This window comes from Parasteatoda tepidariorum, chromosome 6 (assembly GCF_982258835.1).
Source record: "Parasteatoda tepidariorum strain Cologne lab strain chromosome 6, Ptep-v5.0, whole genome shotgun sequence".
In the NCBI taxonomy this organism is placed as follows: Eukaryota; Metazoa; Arthropoda; class Arachnida; order Araneae; family Theridiidae; genus Parasteatoda; species Parasteatoda tepidariorum.
This window is the reverse complement of record NC_141760.1, coordinates 91880256-91901903: the sequence shown is the minus strand read 5'-3', so window position 1 is coordinate 91901903 and position 21648 is coordinate 91880256. Positions and strand designations below refer to the sequence as shown.

Sequence of the window (21648 nt, the reverse complement as noted above, 5' to 3'; positions counted from 1 at the left end):
TTGTAACTTTGTTGAACAAGAATACAAAACTAATTCGCTTTGTTTTCATCTTACAAAGTCTTAGCTACTATTCTGTATGAAACAAGGTTATATATAAATGTTTTATTTCAAGTATCGACATCTAGTTTTCCAATAATGCACAACTTTATTTTCTTATTTTGGAACAATTCAAATTTTTTAAAAGAGTAATTTTCTTGATATATGGCCGATTTTTAACTTTTAAACGTTTTGTTTTCATTATTTTCTTATTTTGGAATAATTCAAATTTTTTAAAACAGTAATTTTTTTGATATATGGCCGATTTTTGACTTTTAAACGTTTTGTTTTCATTATTTTCTTATTTAGGGATAATTCAAATTTTTTAAAAGTAATTTTCTTGATATATGACCGATTTTTAACTTTTAAACGTTCTGTTTTCATTTTTTTATTGTTAAAATTTTTTCAACTCATGAAAATTAGCATACTTTCCTTTAACTCTTATTAAGATTTTCTCAATTGTCTGACACTAATTAAGATTTTCTTGTTCTTTTAATACTCACTAAAATTTTCTTAAATTATAAGATTTGCTAATTTTATTAGCACTATTATTATTAAAATTTGCTTATTTGTTTAATACTTACTAATATTTGCTGTAAGTGAAATAATTATATTAAAATTATCATATTTAATTTTATTTAAGGTTAAAATTTTTCCAACTCTTGAGAGTTGTCATTCATCTCTTTAACTCTTACCAAGATTTGCTCAATTGTCTAAGACTAATTAAGAGAGCTTATTCCTTTGATACTTACTAAGATTTGTTTATTTTCTAATTCTTACTAATATTAGCTTACCTGTTGAGCACTTATTACGATTTTTTAACTTTGCTTATCTTTTTAAACCTTTCAAAAATTTCTTTCTTTATTTACTAAAATTAGCTTATTTGTTTAATATTTACTAAGATTAGCTTTAATAAAATTTCAGAGATTTGGTTCCATGAATAACACTAACTAATATTTGCTTATTTGTTTAACACGTGCTTATTTGTTTTTTTAACTAACATATTATTTTGTAACTTGAACTGTTTGTTACATGGTAACCAATATTCTTAAAGTAATATTTATGAAGAAATTATGTATTTATTTTCATCGGATGAAGTCAATTATCGCGTTTTGCATAATTTTCACGATTTCTTTTGCTAATATTGCGTTTAATTCCCTGTTATTGCGTGAATACTATTCCTAGCCCACTCATAAATCAAAAAGTTCACAATATTTGAGTTTTATGTGTGAGCCACGCCTTGATTGTCTACTTTTTGGTAGTTGTTTTCTACACGTAAACATTTTATGGTTTCTTACTAGACCTTTGACATTTTCCTTTTCACCTTCGGAATATTTGTTTCTTTAAGATCTCAATAACAATATTTTAGGATAAAAGGTGAATTATATTTACTTATATAATCTGGAAAAATCTATATTATTTTTTATTCACATAGGATAAGAGTAAATTATTTTTTGTTCCCAAGCGATAAATTATTTTATGGACTAATCTAACAAAATATGATATATTTATACAGTTAATTATATAAAAAAGAATGCCCTCTAATGCATTTTAATTATGGTAAATCAATAATTATTTAACTAGTTTGTAACAAGGTACAAAAAATGTGCGTAGTTTTTTAAAATTTTTTTTTACGTGATTGAATGTTTAAACAAAGCACATTATTTGTCCCTGTAAACATTTTTCGCAAATTATACCCTTGAGCCGTGGTGGCTCAGGGGATAGAGCGTTCGTATTCTAATGAAGTAAACCGGGTTCGAATTCCAGCGATGGCTGACCGATATGAATTTCGCACCCGACTTGCACCGACCACAGTGCTGACGTGAAATATCCTCAGTGGTAGACGGATCATGGGTTAGAGTCCCCTTGCCGTCAGGCTAACCGTGGGAAGTTCTCGTGGTCTTCTTCTCCATATAACGCAAGTGCGGGTTAGTTCCATCAAAAAGTCCTCCACGAAGGAAAATTTCTCCTAATACTTGATCCAGGAGTTCCCTTATCTTCTGGATTGGGTTTAAAATTACAAGGCTACGGCGGGTTTTTAAATGAAATAAAATTATACCCTTGTAGGTTTAATGACATTTCAGTTCTGATTAATTTATTTATCTATTGCTTTGTGTTTATAATTATCATGTCTCATATCAAGAGAGTTTTCCGACAAAATCGCCAAAATTGGCTATGATTATTTTTGATGGCTGTGTAACTTATTGTTATATAATTAATGGAAGGATATTGGAATTAATATGAAATTTAAAAAGTAAAGAACGGTTTTCTACATAACTGAAATAATTCCACAATTAAAAAGCAAAAACACGTGTTTTATTCACCCTTATCGGGAAAATGGCAACCTATAAGGCTAAAGCACAATTTTTGCTTTAAGGGTTTAAGTTGTTTTTATTACTAAATATTTAAATGGATAAAAATAAATCAGACATTAGAAAGCTAAACAAAATTTAAATTTTTAAACGAATGATTATATTCAATTCTAACTAATAGCTAAGGAAAAATTGAAACTGACATTTGCGTATGATTTATAGACAACAATCTTTCACTAACATAATATTTTTTTAAATCCTTTTATATTTTATATTTTATTATTTTTGTCCTTTATGGTGATTTGTGGTTTTCATTACTAAATTTTCAATAAATAATAATGCAGTAAAAATTTATTTTTTAATTCGAAGCAAGCCAAGGAAATTCAAACCGATATTAGTGCATGACTTATAGGGCAATGATCTTACTGTAACGTAACACTTTGTCGAATCTATTTAAATTTTAACCATTTTTATTTTAGTCATTTATAATGATTTATTGTTGGCTTGATTACTAAGTTTTTAAACGGATATAATTAAATCATACAATATGAAACTAAATATTTTCTAATTCTGAATTCAAGTCGGGGAAATTGAATGTGACATTAACTCATGACTTTCAGACAACGATCTTTCAATACCTCAACCCTTTGTCAAATCCTTTTAAATTTTATCCTTTCTTATTTTTGTAGTTCAGAAAGGCATGCCATTATTTATTTTCTTTTAAAGGCAGGTAACTTAGCCGAAAACTGAGATTCCACGTTCTCTTAAGGCTACTTATTTCGCCTCAACTCTTCAAAAACGAATGCGAACGCAGAAGAATAGTTTTAGAACGAATAGGGCAAAGAACAGTTTTTTTTTATTATTTATTTTGATACTTCGTAACCTGTGACATAATACGCAATACTAGATTTTTCCAGTTTTCTTCCAGTTTTTTTTTTTTCTTTTTCTCCGGAATAAAAATGCTTCACTGAACTTTCCTGGAGGAAACCAGGGGTTGGGGAAGGAGAGCGTAGAATGTTTCTTTGTTTTCGAAGCTAAGAACATGAATTTCAACGTTTTCTAAAGAACAAAAATATTCTGTTGCTCTTTTTCCTTTCTTATTTTTTTATTTTTATTATTTTTTTGTCATTATTTGAAATATTAAAGAGAAGGAGAAAAATGAGATTTTCAACTTTTTTTTTCGCTTATAAAAAGTAAATACCTTTTTTTGTTTTGTTAAATATGATTAAACGCGTGAAAGATTTAATTATGCATGGTACTGGTCACTGCCACGATTTCAAATTGTTGTTCTGTGGGTTGTAAAATGCAAATCGTTTTTTTTTTCTCTCTTCTCTTTGGTAATCTAATTATGCTTTATATTAAGTTTTATTTTCATTGATATATATTTCTGCGTGATGTAATTTTTCGGAAAATTTAGTAAAAGTTAATTGTTTCATATACTAATTCGATTAGATATATTTTAAAGCAATAAATGTAGCAAAAATGTTTATCCTAGGGACCATTCAAATATTGCGTAACCATAATGATTATTTTAAACCCTAGCAAAATTTAGAAAATCTTATTTATCACTCCTTTGCTTACATACGATTTCATTTCAAAATTAAATTACTAATTTACAATGTTTCGATGATACAATGATGGATAATTTACAATGTTTCGATAATTTACAATGCTTGCAAAATGCATGTTTAAGCATTAATAAGCATTGCTTACAGCCTTACATGGCCCTGCCATCCTTTTCTGGGGAAAAGTAAAAAAGAAAAAATAAGCCCTAATTCCACCTTTTTAAAACTTTACGTAATATCTGTACGGCCCCTTGCATTTTGAAATTTATTTAATTATGTCACTGTTGAATTTTTCAGGATATCTTATAAACGTATTACAGATTTAACCGTTCATTTTTATTTTTAAGTATTATTTGTTTTAAACGTTTTTTTAAAATTAATCTAATTTAATTTGTAATCTCTATTTGCTCGAATCGTGGGTTTAATTTTTAATAGTGTTTACTTTTGGTAATTTTTTTTAAAGTTTGCTATACAATTACTCTATGAAATTTTTTAATTCAAGCCTCAATCACAATAATTTTCAATTTTCAGAAAATTTCTAAATAAACCGGAAACTGATTCGTATTTAAGCATAATATAATTTGTGACTACTTTAATCAGCTCTTCACTTGTTTTCTAAAACTTGTTTTCTATTTTCAAGTTTTAAAGCATTTTACAAACGAAATATACTTCCTTTGACTTTATCTAAACTTGATCTTTAACGCAAGTACCCTTAAGAACAATAATATATAGGGGGGGGGGGTACTGCGGTGAATATTTAAAGGAACATGCACCTTTTCAGAATTATTTTTTTTTATCTGCTATAAAAATCAAAGAAAGCTAGAGAGCATTTAACAGCTTCTTCAAAAATCTAACGACCCGTTAGTAATGCCATCTTAAGTGAAATTTGTTTAATCAAGTAATGCGAACTATTTTTTGGAGGGCAAGAAAAAAAATAAATAAAAAAAAAAAAGCTGTTTTTTGCATTTTTTTTCTTTTCTTTTGGGAGTCTTCATTTTCCTTTATCCCCGAAGCATTGGATAACCGAAAAAGCTTTTTCCGACGCGTTTTTTTATAGAACGAAAAAGATTAAAATAAAAATATATCCGAACTAATGACTCCAGCGTATACATTAATTAAAGCTAAAATATCTTAACTTGAAAGGGCTCAAAAACCCGGGATCATTACGTTTAGTTTTCTCGTGCTTTGATAGATCGAATTGCTAGAGCTTTAGAACAATAATTAATCACCCCTGGCCGCTCATAATAATGAATGGATATTGGGTTTGTACTTTGTGACCGTTTCAGCACACTTACTTTTATTAGTTTTTTCCTGTCTTATGCTCTTTTAAACTTAAAATTTATTCATTATTATGAGAAAATAATATTTTCTCTAATATTTATATGATTATGATAAAAAATTATAAATTTGCAGGCTATTGAATTTTTTCGAATTTTTTTGTTCTAATTGCGTGACGGAAGTTATTGAATAACTTTTCTTTTGCTATTAATTTGTCGTACATTGTTATCGCAGTAGAGAATAGAATGATAATTTTTCCATTGATTTTACTAAGAATGGAATATTAATATTTTAATCAAGTCTTACGAAGAATAGAACACTAATTTTCATGGAATTTTTTTTTACGAAGAATAGCATACTAATAATAAATAATTATGAATAATTTTGTCATAGATTTTTTTTAATGAAGAAAAGAATAATAATTTTGTCATGGAATTTTTTTTTAATGAAGAATAGAACAATAATTTTGTCATATTTTTTTAACGAAGGATAGAACAATAATTTTGTCATATTTTTTTAAATGAAGAATAGAACAAAAATTTTGTCATATTTCTTTTAATGAAGAATAGAACAATAATTTTGCCTAAGATATTTTTAAAATGAAGAATAGAACAATAATTTTGTCATAATTTTTTTAAATGAAGAATAGAACAATAATTTTGTCATACACATTTTTCTTAAATGAAGAGTCGAACAGTAATTTTGTCATACATTTTTATGACGATTGGAATGACAATTTCGTCATACAAAAAAATTTTACCTTACGTTTTTACGAAAAATATTTTTAACTTGAAGCGTGAAATATTTTTACAGAGAATAGAATAATAATTTTTTCAGATAAAAAAATATTGGTTAGGGAATTTAAAAATGATCAAGGCATTGTTGTAGCTATAATTAAATGTACCTAATATTTTATTTATTTATTATTTTTTTTGGCGGGGGTTGTTGGATCTGTTATTTATTTCACCTTTAATTTTTGTTGCATAGTTTTTTTAATTGTACTTTTTTATTTATAGAAATCTAAACAAAATTTAATATTTAATTTTACAGACTTTTAATATGTTGTTAGCTTAGATGAAATGAAACGCGATGATTATGTGGTTAAGACACTGAGCTGTCTATTGTGAAGAACTTGGATTCGATCCAGTTTATAAAATTTCCCAACAAAACTTCTAATAAACCTTAATATTTTTGTATTATTTGTTATTGTCTTAAGAGTTTATTTCTTTCTGCTCATTGCAAACAAATCAAAATATTTGAATTTAAATTTTTTTGAAGAAAAAAATTATATTAGCTATATTGAAATATTTTCTTTGTAAACCAAAACTAAATTTTATCCCATAAAACTTATGAAATGTAACTAAAAATATTTAATTTTCTAAGTTTGCTTTGTATTACGTAAAATCCATTACAAATAATAAAGTAGTTTTCTTTCCTTTAAGGTATTAAACCAGTTTTTAAAGGTAAAAAGGAAATGAAAAGAAAGAAAAGTAACATTCTTTTAGTTCGAAGTTTTAGAGAAATTTATTTCTGTCAGCTTTAAAGATTTTAGAAACAACGCCGATGTGTACTAACGGATTCCCTGTATTTATCGGTTAGTTTCCTTGGAGAGGCATGTTAAGTTATATTTTTAGTTCCATTAGTTTATTTTTCTTACATTCCTTTCTTCCGGAGTATGAGTTTTTTTAGTTTACTTATTTCCGTTTTATTTTTCCTTTTCCTGGAGTATTTATTTTTGTTTTATTTTGCGGAGTTTGATAGTATAGCTAGCGTTTAAATCCGCATTCTGGTATTAATCTGAGGGGTGTATCATGGGATTTTACTTTTGACAGATGAGATGGGATAGAAGAATTTGGAACTAAGGAGTTAAAGTAAGAAATGCTTTCAACTTAAATTATGTTTATTTGGCGACGACAGTTACCAGTTTGGCGCAATTTCACTTTGTCCAAGTACTCTTTATTCGCTAATGCTTCAATCCTTTTTATTTTTTTTTACCTCTTTTTGCATGAATAAATAAAAATAATAAAATGAAAAAGTAAATAAATGAAATAAGTAATAATAAAATCAATATAATATGAATAATTCTATTTCTTGCGTAATTTTTAAGAAAAAAAAATTCTTTAAGCTGCAATATATGTCTCGCAGAGGTAGAAAGTTAGAAAATATAGTGATTAGTTCTATTAAAAAAACTAAGACTAAATTAGACCACTAACTAAAAGATAATAGTAGTCCAAACGCTTTTTCATTGGCCCGTTTAGAAGTTTATTATAGGTTCTTTGAAAAAGCTAGTAAAAAATTAAAAAAAAAAAAAAAAATACAATTTAGAGAATGTGATGTAATGTAATACAGTTTTTGAAATATGCTATTTTAGTTAAAAATATTAACTAAAATTCAAAACCAAAACAGCATACCATCCCCTTACATCGCTTCAGAGGACTACTGATAATTACTTTATGGTGGTTACAGCAAATTTAGTAATCCGGGACCAAAACGGTTAATTTCGCGCATGTCTCAACACAGACGTACTTTTTTTTTTAAAATTTGTATTAACCCTCTCATTTCTATATTTAATCCTTTTATTCACACTGGTGTATGCATGTCCAGTAATGAAACATGCTAATTTTGCACAGACTAAAATACTAAATCAAAACAAGCATGCCATCCCTATACATCGCTTTAATGCTTTAATCATATCCATATTCAGAAATAACTGAGCATGCGCATTTTCGACGTATTTGTGTCAATGACATGCGCAGTTACTTCTAAATTCTGAACTAAATTACTTAACGCGAGAAGATGTAAAACAGTATTAAGTTTCTTCAATATTTTTAACTCAAAGAAAATCCTTATTTTTATGACTGATATTTTAAACTGTGTCGTACAAAGAAAAATTATGTTAGTACTATGAAATGCTCTGTTTTATTTTCAAACTTGCAAAAGTAATATTATTTGTCAGTTGAAAATAATGTTTGAACTTGTAATGAATGTTTCTTTTACTTTCAAATAATGCTACCTTTACTTTTGAATAATGTTATTACTTTTACTTTTAAATAACGTTACTTTTACTTTTAAATAAATGTCTTAAGTACATTTAGAGAAATTACTTCCATCTTGTTAATTAATGTTTTTTTAAATTGAAATGTTTTAAACATCGAAAGTAAAGTCAACAATGCTAATTAGCTGCCATTTTTTACTCTTATAACGATGGAAGACAAAAAGGAAAAGAAAAAATTATTTTTCCAAATGCGTGTTTTTAAAGAAAATATTTAGTTTTCTCGAAAATTGTAACCAAGAAATATTCTTTGACCTTAAGGGACTGAAATTACTGTTTTTGAGCTCCTACCCCTTGGGGGGAAAATTCGGTGAAAGTTTTTGATTTTTTACTAATTCAGTGGAAGTAAGAAAAGAACCATAAATCGAGTTAACGACTACATATTCTTTTCTTTTACAATGAACTAAAAATCATGAATTTGTTACCTAAAGCAATTACTTGCTCGTCGATGTGTGATCCCCAATTTTCCCTTTACTCCTTCGCATTCCTAAAAAGAAAATGGATAAATACGAAGGTGTAAAACGGGAAAAGGGAAGAGTTGGGGAAAGAGGAAGGGGAAACAGTGCAAGATAGACCCATGGCAAACATTACATTTATCAGGTTAGCGTTTACACATAAGCAAGAGAATAAAGAAATAAGCCTAAAGACATTTTCTCGCGTCAGGAGTGAAACAACTCAGCTCGTCTTTATTCTTGCGGTCGCTTGAGAATCGTTCTATTTTCAATGATAGGGAAAAGTTTCCTATTACACGAAAAATGATTTATTTTTTTGCTAATACAAAATTTAAAGATAAGTTTTTATCGCTCATTTTTGAATTTTTTCTATTATAATGTAGCTTTAATAGTTATCTTCAAAACAAATATGTTTTTTCCATTAAAGTCACGTTTACTTTTAAACTAGTTTATACTAACTACTTTTGTTAGAATCGGTGTAACTTTATTTTCAAAAGAAAAAGAAAATCGTGCTTTTGTCGAAGAGTTATTAAAACTGTTTAAATTGCAAACATTTTTGACCTCGTTTAAATTTTTCTTCCGCCTTATTTTAAATAGTTATTATAGAAGATTATATAGTTTTCCTTTAATATAGAAGTCTACGATTATAGTGAACTAGTTTCTATGAATAATTCTCTAAAAATTAAAATCCCTTCTAAATATTCAATAGGCTCTAATTATTAGAGAAAAATATTTGAATTCTTAGTATGTTAGGTATACTTTTTCTTTTCTAAAATAAATTGTTCTAAAACTATCTGTTAGAACACAAGAAAAGTCTTAAATTTGTATAATGCAAAAAATGTTGTTCATAGTTCTAATTCAATTAAATCCGATTAGATAGTTTATAAATAATTTTATTTTTATTTGGAGCTAGAAAAGAGAAAGATATCTAATTAAAGGAATAATATTCTTAAAAGATTAAATTCATATTCCAAATCAAATCAAATATCTTGTAAATGATTAAAATTAACAAAATTCAATTTTTTAGTACAAAACAGCAAATCTTAAAACATTTTAAGTCCATGTTTCTAATCTAATCCAATCAAATCTCTTATAAATAATTTTCTTTTTGTTTTGAGCTGACGAATAGCTAAAAAGAGATATTTTAAGATTTGAAGTTCACGTACTGAATCCAATCCCATAATAAAATTTAGAAATGCATTCAAATATTTAACATAATTCTATCCGACAAAATACTTATTAAGAGAAAAGAAAGATATCTTTACTAAAACTTAAGCAGCTTAATACTCTTGCTGTTTATTTGAAGATTTAAATACTTTGAGATGTTGCTTCACTTGTTTTAAATGCAAATTACGTTAGCATTCGTAATCTAAATTAATTAAACTCTTAAAAGATACGCAATTAAAGTCACTGATTTCAAAGCGTAGCAGTTTAATATAATTTAAGTCATACATCGTCTAGCGTTTAATGCACTGTTATATATTAGTTCATTTATAATTAAATGATAGCATTCTTCCGTTTTGTTTATGAATTCCAATGATCATTAAAATTTTTGCCATTCAAGGTAATTATTATTGCAGTCATTGGTAATTAAGTTATACTCTGATTTTTGAAATTAGAATTGACAATTGCTTAAGTTATATTTCGAATTGAAATCAAGCAGTTTATGTCTAAATGTTCTCGTTACTTACATAGAGGGAGTTGTTCGCACAGAAAACTCAACATAGAATGTGATGGATGTGAAATAAAATTAATCACGAAAAGTTTTTCCCTCGGTATAGCGTCCAGTTAAGAGGAGTATTTAGAAAATATTTGTATATTTCCTTAAATGTAAATAAAAAATTACAGAAAAATATTTTATTTTATATTTATTTCATAACAAACGTTGAACAGCTTACCCAATTTTGGGTTTACGATTACTGATGTTCAAACCCGTAACCTTGTAATTTTGAACCCAATCCAGAAGACAAGGGAACTACTGGATCGAGAATTGGGAGAAATTTGCCTTCGTGGAGGACTTTTTTTTGATGGAGCTAACCCGCATTTGCGTTGCATGGAGACGAAGACCACGAGAACCTCCCATGGTTAGCCTAATGGCAAGGGGATTCTAACCCATGATCCGTCTACCACTGAGGATATTTCACGTCAGCACTGTGGTCGTTGCAAGCCGAATGCGGAATTCGTATCAACTGGGATTCGAACCCGGTTCGCCTCATTGGATAGCAAATGCTCTGTCCCCTGAGCCATCACGGCAACATAAAAATATTGACTCTAACTTTTTAATTTTTCCCAAATATGTTTGAATAAATAGTAAACTTGAACTTTTATTAAAGCAGAATAAAGAAATTCAGCGCTCATATGTCTTACAGATTTCTCAACGTAAGCCTATCATTACATGATACTGATTCTTTTCTAAATAAATAAGTTGAACAATATAGCTTGAATTCGAAATCGAGGAGGTATTCTTATATGGAATTCTTTTGAATGAGACTTCCCCAATGAAAGTCGGAGATTTTTACGCCTTAATAGAGAGAGTGATAAGAAGCCTGCGATAAGTAATCCGACCAAATAGGTCTTCTTCGGTGATAAAAGTACTGGGGGATTTCCGAACAAATTTGTTCGCAAAACTTGATAGCTAGATCTGAATTTATGTGAACGTATAAATAAGTTGTAATGCATCTTTGTATTTTATCTAGAGTTTGAACAATTCTCTAAGCAACGCCGAGAAATAAAATCTGATTGTTTTTGTAAGTGCAATCGCAATGGAATTTTATATGGAGAGTTGTCTGTTTATTCGTTGATGTGGGTTAGTGTATAACTATGTTATGCATCGTTATTTTTATCATTCTGTGAATCTTGAACAATGTTATACATTGACAGGTGTTTCGCTCATGTATTGGGGCTATATAGAACTAAATCTTTCATTGGCAGTTACCTCCTTTTCATATGTAGACGTTTTTGAGCATATAACTACATATATATATTCACACTTTCATTCACATATGTACACGTTAATGAGCGTGGAACTACGTTATGTATTGAGAGTTAACTCATTCACATATATACATGTGAATGAGCGTAGATCTATGTTATGGACAGTTGTCTCATTCAAAAAATGTACAATTAAATGAGTGTAGAACTACTTTGTATATTTACAGTTACCTCATTCACACTTGCAAATGTTTACTTGCGTACTAATGTATATTATGTGCGTTAATGAGCGTAGTAGTATCGATGTCACATATCGTATCGATGAACTCATTCACATATGTACATGTTAATGAGCGTAGAACTACGTTACGTATTGAGAGTTAACTCATCCACATATGTACATGTGAATGAGCGTAGATCTATGTTATAGACAGTTGCCTCATTCAACAAATGTAGAATTAAATGAGTGTAGAACTACGTTGTATATTTACAGTTACCTCATTCACATTCACAAATGTACACTTGCGTACATATGTATATCATATATGTACGTTAATGAGCGTCGTAGTAATGGTGGTAATTATATATTCATAATTTTTATCTATTCATAATTTATATATAATCATAATTTAAGGTAGAACCATGTAGCTTTTTGTGAATTGCAGAAGAAGCGTAGGATTATGTTGTTTTGACTTTGTGCAGATAAACTGACCAATGATTATAAGTAATGTAATAGAATGTTAATGTATTGGTTAACTTTATTATAACGTAATTGATATATTCACTAAATCATTATAAAATGATGTTAAGTTGATTATGTTACTTCAACGTAAATGATTATGTGTACATATTTATTAAGGATTGTAGAATGCTATTATCTTGATTACTTCATTATTACATGCATTCAATAATTTCACGTATCTTTTTTATTATATATATACCTTTTAAATTTATCGTGCATTTGTTTTATGTGAGCGAGAATTTTTTATGCAATTCTCGTAAGCGGATATCTGTAATAGTTAAATTTGAATTTACAATAGCTGAATTTTTAAAATGCTTCGGTATCGAATTTTTATTTGAGAATTTTTCGCTATTTGTTTTACCAAACTTATTATTTTCGTATTAAACATTTGCTTAATTTAAGCCAAATTTAAGTATCCTCAACATAAAATAACTTTTTAAAATTATATATTGAGTCAGTATTCACTAAATTATATTTACAAATCGTAATAAATGTATACATTTTCCACATGTTTCCTATTTATATAATAATATATAATTGATTCATGCGGATTTTCTTTACGTTTAATTTTCCGTCATTATTTATTTTCCTAAAGTTCCAGTCTTAAAAAAACGTACTAACATTAGAAAAAAAAAAAGAATAAAAAATACAGCGTGCCATTTACTTTCTGCTGAGAGACGTATTACTTCTTTTTCTCTCAATTTATTCGTTTTATTCAACATATTCTTTTTTCCGTTTGAAATAAATGCCCAAATCCTTTTTTCAAAAAAATGTAATACCTTGCACGAATATATGACAAAGAAGAAAAAAAAAATATTGATTAAACGTTGACAGAAGAAACATCGCTGAAAAAAACCTCACTTTACAAACCGAATCGGGCAGTCAGTGCCTGGGCACTACAACTCCTGAATTATGGAGTGTCGTTCGAACCATTTTTATTCTTTTTTTGTATACTTCTTTCCACTATTTTACTTCTCTTTTTTCCTCCTCTTTTCATCCAAACGCTTCTGCTGTTGACAAGAGGAGGACGATGAATTCTTTGCTCTTGCAGCAAAAAGTTTCAAAAGATTTGGCAAAGATCAATTTACCAACGTTTACGACCTCCAAGTGCATCGACGATCTTGCCTTTTTGAAAGAACCTGGTCTTGATACGCGTCGTTTAATACAAATATTCCTGTTCGAAACGAACTTGGAACGATAAATTCAGTCTGTAATGAAAATAATCCAGAACAGTTTTTTTTTTCAACGTTATTTTTATCACTTTTACATTTCCCTTTTCTTATTAGTTGAGAACATTTAGGATGGTCAAAAATTTTTATGAACATTTCGCTAGCACTTTATTGTTTTTGTGCTTTTTTTTTGTTGTCTTAATAGATAAAATAACCGACGATGCTTTAAAAAGTTAATAGTTTAGAACGTGCGATCTTTGCGTAGACGCACTTTTAAGACTGCTATCCTAACCTAGAATTATTGTGAAATTTATTTTACTTCTGGCTTGGAGCGAGGATTTTGAAATGAATTTGATGATTTATTCATACATTTTATTTTCTGAGCTAACATACAAAATTCCCCATGGCCATTTCATGCTTTGAACTTTCAAAATTTATTTTAGTTTTTAAGTTACAATAAGCATTAGTTATAATAAATAATTTCAGACAATGCTGAATCCAATAAAATTTTGTGATTTAATATTTGTATAGTTATAGAATGTTTTAATTAAAACAATATTTTATTTTATTTTAAATAATAATCGATGGTATTAGTAAGTAAATCATCCAAAATGTTTAGTTTTTTCGAATTTGTTGGACGTATTTTTTTTATTTGTTCAATATTTAGTAAAAATATTAGTCTTTTATGACCCCCGGGTTTAAGTTTTAAATCTTATTCTAAATAAAATGACTGTTTAATACACCTTTACATTGCTGTTATTATTTATGAAGAAACCTACTATGATTATTAATGCATTGTAACATATTTGTACAACCAAAATATTGTTTAATCTTGTATGCTTAAAATTTTTGTATTTTTTATTTAAATCAATTTATATATTCCCCATAAAACACACTGAATTGTTTAAACTCTTAGCACATTTCCTTTTTTCAAGCTAATATAATTTTTCTAAAAAAAGAAAGGTTTGTAATAAAGCAGAAAACAACACGTAAACTACAAATCACATAGTTTAAAGAAACAGCCGCTTCGGTACTATTGCCAAGTAGTATCGTCAGTGCTATGTAGAGAAATGACCCTGATATTTGTATGCCAAAGTCGATTGCCTGTTTTTTTCTCTCTTTTTTTTATATACAGTTTCTTAAAGTTAAACTACGTATATTTGGAATAAAAATTGCGTGTTTCAACAATAAAAATGCATTAATTACTGAATTTATATAATGATTTATTAATTACTTATGTGATATATAATCATAAAAACAGTTTTATGAAATAATTTTTTGAATAAATTTTCATTTTTTTTCTCCAGATAATTTGTGTACCGTGCTTTTTTTTTTTTTTTAAATCATCTGTTGTTTTTATGTTTAAAAGATAAACACTATTACTTTTTCTGTTGCTGCAAGGGCATTACGCTTTCAACTTAACTTACTTAGCTTTTTAAAGTCCGAAATATATTTCTCTTTTGTTCTCCTTGCAAAGCCATACGGAAGACTTAAATAACACTTTTGGAATATTTGTGTGCTCTTGTCCTTATTGCAGACGATCATCTACTATTACTTCAGCGGGGTGGCAACTTCTTTCTCATGGAAATGGTCCATAACATTTCCTGGTACAAATTTGAAACAACTCTTCTTAACTCTGTAATGAGCTTAAAACTAATAACCAAGATGTGTTGTATAATAAAGCAATCCTGAAAACACCTCTCATACTTATCCTTTTTCATTGTTCGCAGAAATATTGCCCACGTACGAAAAAATATCTAGTTTTCTCATTAGCATTTACCAAGAGCTATAGTGTAGTGCTATGTTTTTTTACTCAAATACTTTTCTATTTTTGCTTCTGCTTTTTTTTATTTTTCTTGTTCAATGGTTAATTAGTCTTTCGTTTCGGTTCTATATATCTTTTTTCGTGAATCGGTTTATCTGGTATATTTTAATAGGGCTTTTCTTTCATGTTTTTTTAATAGTTTTATTGATTTCCTTTGCGGGAAAACTGTTGCCCATACAGACGTGGAATTTAGACCATCTGCGGCTTTATTAAATGAAATTGTTTGTTATTGTTGGAAACGGGGGCAATTTCAACGTCCAGTTGTTGAGTAGATTTCATTTAATACGATTATTTTATATTTCACTATTATTTTGTGGTATTCAATTGGCTTTAGACTAAGATTTTTTTTAAAAAATTTGTGCTAACTTTTTTGTACTTTAATATTTAGCAAAGATATTTTTCCTTATTAGAGAGATTTTGCAAAAGGTTATGGTTCTCCCTAAATCTAACGTTAACGTTATTTGAGCTGCATTGTGGGAAATTTTTCTTACAAATCACCGTGTCCCAAAGGTGTGGAGAATTTAATTAGCGTTACGGTTAACGTAAGACAAACGCTATGCAAAAGCTCTCCAATCTCTTTCTTACAGACCTTAAAAACTAAAGGGAAATAAATATCCAACGAAATATAATTGACCTACGTGTTTTGAAATACCTATTAAAATATGGTTTAAGTAAATTGATACCTAAGAAAGTAGGTCTACCATAATTTCCGATAACCAACATTCTGTAATATGTACTTTTAATCGGTACACAAATGAATGGAGTTGAATTAACCAGCTAAATAATACATTACTTTTGGAGTTTTGTGTTAAATTAAGTTTTTATTATATTATTATCAGGTTTATTCCTGTATTAAGTGTGGCTAGCATTATATCTATCATTATATCTGTACTAAATCTAAATATATATATTATTCAGTACTGTTTCTTTTCATGTTTTTCACTTGATTAAATATATCTATCATTATCACGGGGCTAACTACATCTATATCTAATAAATCAGCTACGTCTAATACTTTCTTTCTGATAATCTTTTTAAATAAGATTTTTTTTTAATGTTGTTGCAGATATCTTCTTTTATTTGCTTTTAAACTATACTTCTTATCTAATAATATCTATCTTTTGTAAGGTACCAAAGAAAAAAGACAGAAAGAAAAATTTGCACCTTTTCAATTTTTGAACTTCCGCAAAACGTTCATGTCTTAATGAAGTCAATATTTTTTTTTATCATTTCAATCAATAACGAAGACAACAAGGAAAATCTATCAAGAATTTTACGTGTTGCAGAATTTTAAAAAAAGTGACTTTTTTTCCCTTTTGCTAAGTAGGCACTTTCTTTATTTTTATAAGTATAACTTTATTTTTAACTTAACTACTTTGTAAGCTTAAACAAAAAAGTTCATAAAATATCTTTAAAGTTTATAAAATATGAATACTTAATATCTCCTTCACATTTTAACGTTTTTTGGTTTGCCATAGTTTTAAGATGCGTCCTGTTCAAAATTGAGTTACCTTTTTGTACTTAGTTATACATTTGTTTACTATTAATTTTTTTTTAAACAAATAAATTTAAATCCACCATTATTCAGTAGTGATATGTTTCGATATTTTTTCTTCTACTTCAAATTACTTTACATGTTAAAATATGACTCTAGTCTGTGTAATAAAGCGGAATAGATAATGAAACACACAAAATAAATCAAAAATGTATACTTGTAAACAAAAAATTTTAAGCATTTTTTGAACTATATATTAACTGTAATATAAATAGGTATTATTCGCTTTAAGTTTTTGTGTGCGTGCAACACTTGAACCTATTATTTAACTTTTAGGGCAAGTTTTATATTTTGCTCCTAAAATGAAAGTTTAGTTTGTTAAACGTTTTTCCAGGAACTATCATAAATATTCTTAAAGAATTTTTTTTAATTTTTTAGTTCTATTTTTTATCTTTGCTTCTATTTGTCTTTTTTTATGTATGTATAGTTATAGGACTCATTAAATGTAATGATATTTTCGTGTAGGACATTTATTTTTACTCAAAAGAAACGCAACTTAAGTTGTTACGCAATTTTATGAATTTAAGATAAAAGCAGATTTAAAGGAGGCGATCAAAAGATAGGCTTTTAGACGAAATCTACAAATTTTTTCCATGTGAATGTCATCAAAAAAGCTGAATGTAACTTTTCAGTGAAGCTGAGATTTCGTAGATTACTGTATTCAGTGTCAAAAAGCGTCTGATGATGGTTTACGAGTTAATGTGCGTCGTAAATATATCGCCCAGATGGGTGACAGCGATTGTAAATTTTGAGGGGACGGGTATAACCCCCCCACTCACCTGTTCGTCACCGGAAGGTATATAAGCGAGTTCTAAAATGAATTTACTCGAGTATGGAAAAGAAGGAAATTTTAGCAATAAAACAGTCAAAGCTGAGAACCGATCCTGAAGTTTTTGGCAACGCCCCACCATAAAACTTCTACCAACAACTAGTATCGTTTTCAGTTCGAATAGCCAGGAAGTTAGGATATACGAGCCACAAACGGTTGGCAGCACATACAGAATAGGATTTGTAAAATATCTCTTGGAATTAGCATAGACTGCGTGAGTACAGATCTGACAACTCGAAATAATTCATAACTCGTTTTGGAAGCTTAGTGGTAGACTTGGCAAACATAAACTTTGTGTTCCAAGATTCTACTGGAGATTCTGCAACAAACTTTTGAGTAAGTTATATTCAAGTTCCTCTTGCTTAATTTTGAGTTGTAACTTACTTAATTCTATCTACCTTGCGTATCTCTAAGTTTAATGAATTTATATAGTTATATTATTTTGCTATAGAGTGAGTGTTTGGGAATTGAGATTATATCAGACTCAGATGAAAAAACTTGAAGTAAACTGTCATCAAGTTCTGAGGCGTGCTAGTTATAAAGGATTACAATTTATAGATCGTTGAATTATTTATAATAGATTCTATTGTTCTCTAGATTCTTCTGATGATTCAAAAAAATAATTTAAATTATAACTTGGGAAACCAAACTTTGCATCCCTAATTACACTAGAGATTCTGAAACAAAGTAAATTTTTGTTATCTATCTAAATCTTGATGAAACTATTTAATTTTATCGACGGCCAAATTTCTTTAAATTTAATAAACTGATCTCCAAATAGTTTAATCTTTTCAGAGTTAACAATATTTGAGATTAAATGACGACCCTGAAATTGTAAACAAGTTTTAACGTATGTGAGTACAGTGTAAAAAAAAAAACCCTGTTAAATTTACAGAAAAAAAAATGTCTGCTGGTGTGCCAGTATAAAACAGTTTATTTCACAGAAAAATACTCTTATTTAAAAATGTTTCTTTAAATAACAGTATTTTCCATTTTTTTAAGTAGTTTAGTACTGTTATTTTAACAAACAAACTCTGCAATTTTTTAAAAAAAAAAATCTTATTTTAACAACAACAACAATTAAAAAGTATAAAATTGCTAAGTCAGCATTGTGGCTTTTCCGAAAAGAAAGCAGAATTTACAAGACCAGTCAACACCAGGATTTGAACCCGGGTCCCTGAGCTACGTTAGCTCTAGTGTTAGATTATGAAGAAAAGTTATCTAGATCTAAGAGAAATAGTAAATCATTATTAATTAAAATTAATCATTATTAAAATTTCTTTAATTTGCTGAATCAATTATTAATAAATTTAGGAAAATGAATGAAAAAAAAATCAAACTACTTTTTCTTTATTTTTATATCTTTGTACAAATTTCGATAATATAAATTTTTTTTTTGCAAATATTTAACTGTTTTTTAAAAAATACTCATATATATATATATATATATATATATAGTATTTAGAGAGCCAGAAAAAATATATAAAAGGGACACCGGTCTCCCACGAGCATCGAAGAGTTAAAACCTGACTATATAATTAACGCCGTGAAATCAAGCATTTCATTCAAGCTTCTATTTTTGAATTTTAGAAGATTAATATTGTCTCAAGTTTCTCAAAGCGAAGTTTCAACAAATTCCATCGGGATTTGCGCTATTATTTTTCAAATCAATTTATTTTTGGAAAAAAAAAATATGTACGCAAGTTTTGAATTTAAATTAGTCATTACGTCAGATTGTTGACTAATCACATACTACTTGTTACAGTATAAATCTGATTATATAAGTCTTTACAGAAAACTTTCAAAACAAATTAATTAGTTATTTGCTTTGAAAGTCTTAAGAATCGAAAACTTTAATTGCCTTTATTTATTTTGTATTTAAATTATAAATCTTTTGTAAAACTAATTATGTCCCCTTTATTTAAAGCTAATCTTTTCTTTAAATCTTAACTTTTGAGTATCCTTAACTAATTAACTACAGAATGTTCTTAAATACTGTCTCGTCTTTAAATATTAATTATCTGTAGATAATATCATTATAAAATTTTAATTGAGTTACGTTTATAAATGGAAACTTTTACTTGTTTTAGTAAGCTGGTTTTTATATTTAGTAGCTATAAATTCAGGAATAAACCAGCTATTTTTGATTTCTGATGTAATTAAGTGGATATTTGTTAACTTCTTTTTTGGGGAAATATACAAGTTAAAAGATTCGGATTTTCTATCTTTAACTGTAGTGTCTTTATATTGTTTTTATTTTAATTTTATTTTTTTTAAATTTTACAAAATCTGAAAGTTCTATTGGATTTTGTAAGCAATGAATAGAATATACTAAAATGTGTACTAGATGCTACGAGAATGTAATATATCTGTTTACAGTACAAAATCTAGAAATGCTATTGCAAACTATAGGACGCTATACTGCGGAAAGAACTTTTTATGACGAATTCTGTTTCATCTCTATTTGTATTTTCAAATTTTAAGTTTGGAGAAAAATGGGTCTAGACAAACGTAGAGTAAACCATGAAGTTTCAAATGCTGAAAAAGAATTTTTGAAATATTAAAATGCAAACAAATTATTGCAGATTAACTTCTCCACTGTGTAATCCTCAGTAAATGCAAAGGAAATAAAAATAAAAAATTGAAGGATAACTTCTGCATAATCCTTAATAAATAAAAGCAAATTATTGCAGGGTAACTTCTGCATAATCCTTAATAAATAAAAGCAAATTATTGCAGGATAACTTTTGCATAATCCTTTATAAATAAAAGCAAATTATTGCTGGATAACTTCTGTATAATCCTTTATAAATAAAAACAAATTATTGCAGGATAACTTCTGCATAATCTTTTATAAATAAAAGCAAATTATTGCAGGATGACTTCTCCTCAGCTTAATCCCAAGTAAATGCAAATAAATTATTGCATCAAAAAGCAAACAAATAGTGGCTTGATAAATTCCTCACTGCGTTCCTCCAAATAATCCTGCCATAATTTGTTTACATTTTGATATTTCGATGAAAAAAAAATTCTGTATTTGAAACTTCATGGATTACTTTAGGTTTATATGAATTAATTTTCTATTTTTTAAATTACTTATGTAAGTAAAAGAGAATTTTCCATGAAGGATTTCTCCCTCGGTATATGTGGTAGTACAACCTATGTGGTAGTACAAACAGGCATTGATTTTTTCTACCCATATAAAAACTACACAGGTTATTGTAAATTTGATGAGCTTAGAAATTTAAACAAAATTGTTGCTCAGTCATGTTAATAATACAATTTCTACCATTTTAAAAGATATAAAAACTGTAAATTTAATTGAAAATCAATAATTTGATACAAATATGTATCTTCCTCACCCGAAAGAACTCAACTGTCGAGGGGGTGGAGACGGGGAGGGAGAAATTTTAAATATTTTTTTAAATCCTTTTCATTAAGTTTTCACAAATAAACTGACGGTGAATATTTACTCTATTTGGCACTATTTTTCGATGCATGTAAAATTATATGGTCGTCACCCAGTCGGAATTCGAAATATAAAGCGTGCAATAAATTTTTCTATTAATTTTTTCTCACAAAACAATCGGCAATTCGACTATCTTCAGTTCTTTAAAGATATTTAAATGAAAAAACAAAATAGTTATTAGCTTTTAGATTTTTGAAAAATATCTTTGTTTTATGCAATTAACGTTAAAGAAAATTTTTTAGCGTCATCCAAATCGTATTGCATAAATTTAAACTGCAATAAGATTAGCTTTTTAAAAAAATATAAAAACTGAGAAACGTGTAGTTTTAAATAGCTTACTCCAAACCACAAATAGCATTATTTTATTGCTTTAAAGTTTTTAGGAAAAAATTATCGAAGCTCTAAAAATTATCAAACGATAATTCTTCTAATC

The 21648-nt window shown here is 27.8% G+C and overlaps 1 protein-coding gene and 1 long non-coding RNA gene across 3 annotated transcripts in view; one reads left to right on the top strand and one right to left on the bottom strand.

Annotated features, from left to right (window-relative positions):
- Positions 1-21648, bottom strand: part of LOC147808208 (uncharacterized) — a 306815-nt gene that overhangs the window by 111741 nt on the left and 173426 nt on the right. The gene's annotated exons all lie outside the window — the stretch shown is intronic.
- The window catches only part of LOC107454132 (toll-like receptor Tollo), a 201647-nt gene that overhangs the window by 40073 nt on the left and 139926 nt on the right, over positions 1-21648 (top strand). The window contains exon 1 of one of the 2 annotated variants that reach the window (XM_087166170.1): positions 17746-18082. The exons of the other annotated variant lie outside the window; for it this stretch is intronic. The gene's annotated coding sequence lies outside the window, so the exon portion shown is untranslated. Of the gene's footprint in view, positions 1-17745; positions 18083-21648 lie in introns of those variants that run through there. 2 annotated transcript variants of the gene reach the window in all.